Source organism: Pygoscelis adeliae, unplaced genomic scaffold (genome assembly GCF_000699105.1).
Source record: "Pygoscelis adeliae isolate BGI_AS28 unplaced genomic scaffold, ASM69910v1 Scaffold197, whole genome shotgun sequence".
In the NCBI taxonomy this organism is placed as follows: domain Eukaryota; kingdom Metazoa; phylum Chordata; class Aves; order Sphenisciformes; family Spheniscidae; genus Pygoscelis; species Pygoscelis adeliae.
This window is the reverse complement of record NW_008825105.1, coordinates 1,513,320-1,519,134: the sequence shown is the minus strand read 5'-3', so window position 1 is coordinate 1,519,134 and position 5,815 is coordinate 1,513,320. Positions and strand designations below refer to the sequence as shown.

The 5,815-nt window shown below is 58.7% G+C and overlaps 1 protein-coding gene across 1 annotated transcript in view; it reads left to right on the top strand.

Moving 5' to 3' along the window:
* Positions 1–5,444: 5,444 nt before the first annotated feature.
* The window catches only part of PRELP (proline/arginine-rich end leucine-rich repeat protein), a 10,290-nt gene continuing 9,919 nt past the window's right edge, over positions 5,445–5,815 (top strand). The window contains 1 exon segment of the mRNA XM_009327379.1: positions 5,445–5,513. The gene's annotated coding sequence lies outside the window, so the exon portion shown is untranslated.

The following is a 5,815-nucleotide window of genomic DNA, read 5'->3' as shown; positions in this document are numbered from 1 at the left end:
GCTACGGCCACTGCTGGGGACAGGGCCTGCCCTGCAGTGACCCCGTCTGTGACAGGCAGTGGGGATGGGGTCCCCACGTGCCATGATGCCAATTCCCACCTCTGTGCTAGTCCCTGTCGCAGAGAGCTTCAACTCCCTCCCTCCACTTTGCCTTTCGCTTGGCAGGGACCAAGGCTCCTCCAGGCTGTCCTTGCAATGAGTTTGCTGGGTCTCAGCCCTTCTTGGAGGGACTGCTCCTTCCCTATGGGGAGACCATTGCTTCCAGTTTGTCCTCTTTCCTGGGAGGATGGGGATGATGGAGTGGGTCCCATCAGGCCGGGGAGGAGGTGGGCAGCAGGCGGTGTGGGCGAGGGCAGCGTGCTCTGTGCCAGGGATGCGGACAAGCCTCGGGGCTGCGATGTGAGCGCTCTCAGCCCAGTGCTTGGACTGGTGTGCATGTGTGCGTCAGCCCCTCCGTGCCAAGGCTGAAAAGGAATAAAAATAAAAGCTTTCCACGACTCTGGAAATACTATGGGTTGTCTAAACAGAAAAGGCAGCTGGCTCTGTGGCCCTGCGAGCGCAGAGCTCCCTTCTGCCTCAGTTTCCCCTGCGGATGATGGGGGATGCGCATCCCCCTTTCTCCCCTCCCCGCATCCTTGGTTCATACCATGATTGGGGGGCAGGAGCAGCCACCAGCCGTGCCTGGCTCCAGGGCAGGAGCTGCTGGGACCGTCCTGATTTAGGCTGGCTTGTGGCGCTTGCTGGCTCCTCACGCAGTGTCACGTCTCTGGCAAAACCTGAGCGGAAAGGGATTTATGGCTGCGGGCGGGAAGCTGCGGCACTGCGGTGGGGTTTGTGTTCCTCCGCTGCATCTGCACTGGGAGCCAGTGCCGAGGGCGAGCAGCTCACGGGCGTTTTCCATTCCCTAACCCTTCCCTGGCTGCTGCAGCGCCTGGGCTCAGGCACCCGGCTCCTGAGGCTCTTCTCCAGGGGAGATTTGCCCACAGGTTTAATGACCAAAGCAGCAGCTGTGCTCAAAACAGGGGTTATTGCTTGTTTTTCCTCTCTTTTCTTTTAAACACCTGGCTGGAGCAGAGGTCAACTGCTTTTTTGGCTGCATTTCTTACTTGGGAGCGAGTGCAGCTTGTTCTTTCCAGCCTGGCCCTGTCTCTGTCCCTCTGTGCCGGTGAAGCTGCGTGTCCTGGTCCACGGGGGTTTTGCTCCCTAGTTCAAGCAGTGTGAGATGCTCAGGAATGGATGGAGAGGCCAGGCCACGCCTGGGAAGAAGGGACAGGTATTGGGGATGAGCATATCTGCATGGAAGGGATGCAGAACACCTCCTCCTCCTCCTCCTCCTCCTCCTCCTCTCACCTCCCTCCCTCACTGTGTGCTGGGGTGACCCAAGTGACGCGAAAGCCCTCCCTGGCCAACCACCGAGCTGGACCCGCATGTCCTCGTGCCTCCGCAGTGTTTGGGGCTGGGGGCTGCTTTGTTCAAGGGGGGGTTTCAAGCGCCTTCCACGTGTCCCCTCGGCAGCCACGCTCACGGAGCACGTTCCCAGGTGTTTCCAGATGTTTGCTGGAAATGGAAACATGGGCATGGAGCAGGCACGCTCTGCCCCTGCCCTGCGTGCAGCTGGGGGGGGGAGGAATCGCATCATGCAGCATCTCAGCAACATGAGAGCGGGATCCATGCATTACAAAGCAACATACTTTTCCCCTTTGCTCACTTCCCCCCCCCGGAGCTTTGCTCGGAGCCAAGCGTTTCTCCCAGGTTTATGGTGACGCTCTCCCAGCTCTCCGGCTCTTGCGTGCGGAGGCTGCTGTGTGCTCCCTCCAGGGCAGACGGGGGCTGCAGCCCAGAGCTGGGATGGGCGGGAGCCTGCCCCCGGCTCCCGGCAAGGTTTGGGGGAAGCTGAGTTTAATTTTCCAGGCTGGTGGCCACCCAACACCAGTGGCAACATCCTGCGGTGGGGGAGGCATGCAGAGCCCTGGGAGAGCCGTGGCTCCCCCAAAGGGCAGCGCAGCACCCTCCTGTCCCAGTCCCAGGGCAATGGGTCCATCCCAAACCACCAACCATCATTTTGGGGGGACCTCTGGGCTCCCCTTGTCCCTGCTTAGTGGCCCCTTCCCATGACACTGGTGGCTGCCGATGGGGAGCAGGGCTGGCTTGCGAGGTTTTGCTGCCAAATGCCTGAGATTTGACGTTTTGCATAGAGCACATGCTGCTCCGACCAAGCGGCCGCAGGGGCATCTCAGGTTTCCTGCTGCCTTTTTCCCCCCCCCCTTTCTGAAATTAAATTTTTTAGCTCTCTGAAGGGAGTTTTAAGATCTGGCTGTCAGAAAGAACCACTGCGCCATAAATCATCTGTGTTTGTACAGCACCGAGCACAGCGGAGGCTCGGCTTGGGATGGGGTGGCTGATGCTGGGATAACATAAAGAATAAGCATCTCTCTCTGGCCAAAAAACCATTTTAAGCTGCTATTCCTGAGGCGCCCGGGCTGTAGTGTGGGGAAGGTGAGCCTGATTTGAGGACAGCCCTTTGCTCGGCTGTGTTGGAGAAGCCTCCCGCTCTGCTTTGCTCAGCAAAATTCCCCTTCTTGAAACCCCTGGGGCTGGGACCACCAGCTCTTGGTGTGCCGTGACATCCCCCAGGGCTGTCCCCTCCACGTTGCCCCCGGCCAGGGGGAAATGGAGACGCTGCGGTAGCTCGAGCTGCAAACAGCCGAGGAGGCTGCGCTGTTGGAAATCAATGTGACGAGGTTCAGGGTGGGACCTTCTGCCGGAGAAGGGACTGGTTCTTTTAACCGCACCTGATACGAGCCACTCGCACGCACGAGCAGCATGACCTGGTGCATGAGGGGTCTGGCTGGGATGGATGGGGAGGACGGGGAGGATGAGGGATGTGGGTGCTCGCTGTGTCTACTAACGTTTCCCAGCTGGAGACAATGGAGCCACCAGTTATAACAGGTTTTTTTTTTGCTCGCGTCCTCCCCTTAAACCCTCTGCTGCCCCTTGTCCATGTTTCCTCATTCGGGGTGTCTGCATGGCTGCAGTCGACTCCCTGCCGGGATGGCCGGAGTGACCAGGGCCTGGCCGGGTGCCGAAACCTCGCTGTGCCTGATGGGCTGGTGGGACGCAGCCTCCGGGCTCGCTGGGGACCACATTCCTCCGTGTTTACCCGCTCGACGGCTGTCCCTCATGTTGCCCTTGGTCGAGACAGGCCGTTCTCACAGCCCTGGCTCTGTCTCCTGGTGCTTTCATGCTCAAACATTTCCTCTCCTACCTCCGCCAGACCAAAGCGGTATTTCTGTTACAAACCTCTGCAGAACAAACGGGCCATGGCCGGGAAAGGGGATAAACTGAAGGGACGTGGCATCAGGGGACTGGGGATGACCGGGATGCTGCAAGCCCACAGCACGGGCACTGAAACTGTGATCTCCCCAAGCCAACAAGAGCTGTGAGAACAGGTTTGCTCCATGGCCACCCTCCATCGTCCTCTTTGCCTGCAAGAGCGGGGCCAGATTCTGCTCCAGACATAGAATAAACCGAGTGCACGGTGCCCAGAGCCACGTTCAAGGCTGCAGCCTGTTGCCTCTTAAAAATTTAAAAGGACGTCTTTGAAGGTGGATTTGAAACTCGGACACTGAAAGAAATTCCTGCAGGAAGAAAATTCAACAAACAAAGTCCCTTGGCTGAGAGCAAAATTTTTACTCACCAGATTTGCTGAAGGTTTTCGTGCTTCCCAGCAATGGGAGCTGTGTTAACAGCTTCACAGGTCGGACAGCGTGGTGGATAAAGTCTAGTATATGAAACCTTTCCATGCCTGGCATTGCAGGGTGGCTTTTGTGCAAGCAATTGCCCCGTTTGGTGCCTCAGTTTCCCCCTTTCAGTGCCCAGCTGAGTATCTGTCAGTTAGCAGGAAAAAACCCCATGAAACACGTCCCCATGGATTTAGGCACTTTTGACCAAGCAATTGGCATGAATCTCCAAACCTTTCCCTATTGATTCTGATCCTTCTCCAGCTGGCAAACACGTCTCCACCTCGACCCTTTGTTTAAACGATGTGAAATACCGATGTGGTTTCCCTCCATTCCTTCTCCTGGGTTGCACTTGAGCTGCCTGCTGTTTTTTAGGCATCCGAGTGCCCCAGCTCACTGCAGGGTGAGGGCTGTGCCCTCGGACCATCCTGCTCCCGGCAGTCAGCGAGCAGCACTCATCAGCAATACTCCGGTTTTGGGGTAAGGGGAAGGGCACCGTGTTTGGAACAAATATATTTAAGGGTTGCGGGGAGCCCGGGGCAAAATGGGAGTGCAGGATTGGTCCCTCCTGGAGGGCTGCCAGCCTCCGGTAGGGTTTGGACTGGGTTTTCAGTGAGCCAAAGCAGCTCAGGTTTCCTGGCCCCCGCTGCAGATCAGCTTGGCTGGAGAGGGGACGGCTCGTGGGGAGGGAGAGGACCCCCTGAATCCCGCATCCCAGGGATGCCCGGGATGGGGATGTCTGTAGGAGGGAGATCCCCGTGGCTGCTGCGGCCCCCTGGGACTCCTCGATCACACCTGGGCTGTGTCTGAGAGCTGTGAATATGTAACAGGTCCCAGGCTGCCTCTGAGCTCCTTGGAGCAGAAATGTCCACCCTGAGCATCCACGAATGGGCCTGCCCCAGCAGGCACCCGGGAGCCCTGGGCGTCCCTCGGCCGTGTCCCCTCAGCGTACAGCAGTTTTCCAGCCCGGGACCTGGCTGAGGCTCCATGCAAAACTCAGTGGCCCCGTACCCGTGGCCTGCTCGGTTGCACGGCACCGCCGCGACTCCCCTCCTTTCTCTTTATTAAGTGCCATCAGGATGTAAATTAAAGCTTATCACCAGCTGGGAGCGAATGAACCCTGCATCATGTTTTACGGTGCCATCTGCCAGGCAGGAGCAGAGACCCCGGCGCAGGGCTGGCTGCCTTCAGCAGGGATGGGGCGGGGGGCAGCTGGAAGTCACTCTGTGCAGGTGGGGGCCGCGGGTGGGCCAGCCGCCGGGGACAGGCTGGCTGGTGACACACACTGAGTCCCCGTGCTCGGCGCTCCCGTTGCGATTCGGCCGTGTTGCCGGAAAGCGCCACCCCAAACACACGCTCCTGGAACAGGGGCCGTGGCAAGGGAAGGGCTTATTGAAATTATTAATTAGCTTTGTTTTTAAACACGGGCTCCGAGCGGCCTCCGCAGCAGAAGGAATTGTTATTAAACGCCAGCCCTCCGGCAGGCAGGCCATGTGTGCGCAGCAGAGCCCGCAGCGCTTGGCTGCCAGATAAAGACGTTATTGTTGTCATCGTGCCTCCGTCCCAGCCCTCCGCCTCCCGCGCTCCCACCCACCCTCGGCCAGCGGCTCCCAGGAACAAAACCCCCACGCTCGGCCGAGGCTCACTCGTGGCGGAGCCGCGGTGCCGAGAGGAGGAGGAGAAGGAGGAGGAGGAGGAGGAGGAGGGAGACAGCCAGAGAGAAACTTGTCTTGGGGATTAATAGGAGGCAGGAGGAGGGAGAGGTGCACACAGGTAAGCTGTGGGCAGGTGCTTTCCCCCAGGCTTTTCTCGCCTTGCCTGACCCTCCGACCCAGGACGCTGCACTGGTCCACGATGCTCCTGCCCTCTCCAGCCTCCCTTACATGCACAGCAGCATCTGCTCTTCTTTTTTTTTCCCCTCTCGTTGGTTTTTCTGTTCTTCAGCAGCTGGAGTCTTTGTTCCTTCCTTTTTCTCTTTTTGCAAGAGTTTTTCTCGGCATGGGGCAGGCTGGGGTGGAGGGGGGGTACTCGGGGCTGCAAAGTCAGAGGAAAGTCCCGTGTGTGACAGCGTTGCA